The following is a 934-nucleotide window of genomic DNA, read 5'->3' as shown; positions in this document are numbered from 1 at the left end:
CTTTCTACACCTATTCAACCCCCCTTCTAGGTGTTCCTAGACCACTGATACCTAACAAGTAGTATCAGAACTAGTACGACGTCCTAGCTCATCCGCATCCGCGTGATCCGAATGGAATTAAAATGGGTTCCACCAAACCCCTTTGGCGGTGATGGCGCATCTATTAACCGCCCTCTCGTATTCAGTAGCGAGGGTTACGCCTACTGGAAAGTCCGAATGAAAATATTCATTGAGGCTATTGATTCGGATATTTGGGAATCTGTAATTAGTGGGCCCTTCGTCCCACTTTACTTAGTGGATGGCGAACCGAAAGAAAAGCCAAAAAGCTTATGGACCGATGAGGAGCGCAAGAAGGTCCAGTTCAACCTTTGCGCCAAGAACATCATTACATCGGCCCTATCCTACGATGATTTCTTTCGGGTGTCCCAATGTCAAAGTGCCAAGGAAATGTGGGACACTTTACAAGTGACTCACGAAGGCACTAGCGAAGTCAAGCGCGCCCGGCTAAATGTGCTAACTCACGAACACGAATTATTTTGTATGCTACCGAGTCAATCAATCGGTGATATGCAAAAACGATTCACTCACATTATTAACCATCTTGTCGCTTTAAATAAGGTGTTCACCAAAGGAGAGCTCACTAATAAAGTCTTACGCTGTCTTGACAGGAGATGGCAACCTAAAATAACAACAATCATGGAGTCCAAGGATCTAGACTCCATGCCTTTGGCAACACTCTTTGGAAAGCTTTAGGAGCATGTGATGGAGCTTGGGTGTTTGACAATGCGTGAGGAGTCCGATCGCAAAAGGAAGGGAATCTCTCTCAAAACTTCAACATCACAACTCATTGAAGAGATAGATAATGAAGACTTCGATTCAGACATTGACGAGGAAATGCTAAACCTGATAGTACTAAAATTTGGAAATTTCTTGA

The sequence above is a fragment of the Lupinus angustifolius genome, chromosome LG07 (genome assembly GCF_001865875.1).
Source record: "Lupinus angustifolius cultivar Tanjil chromosome LG07, LupAngTanjil_v1.0, whole genome shotgun sequence".
In the NCBI taxonomy this organism is placed as follows: domain Eukaryota; kingdom Viridiplantae; phylum Streptophyta; class Magnoliopsida; order Fabales; family Fabaceae; genus Lupinus; species Lupinus angustifolius.
This window is presented reverse-complemented; position numbering follows the sequence as displayed.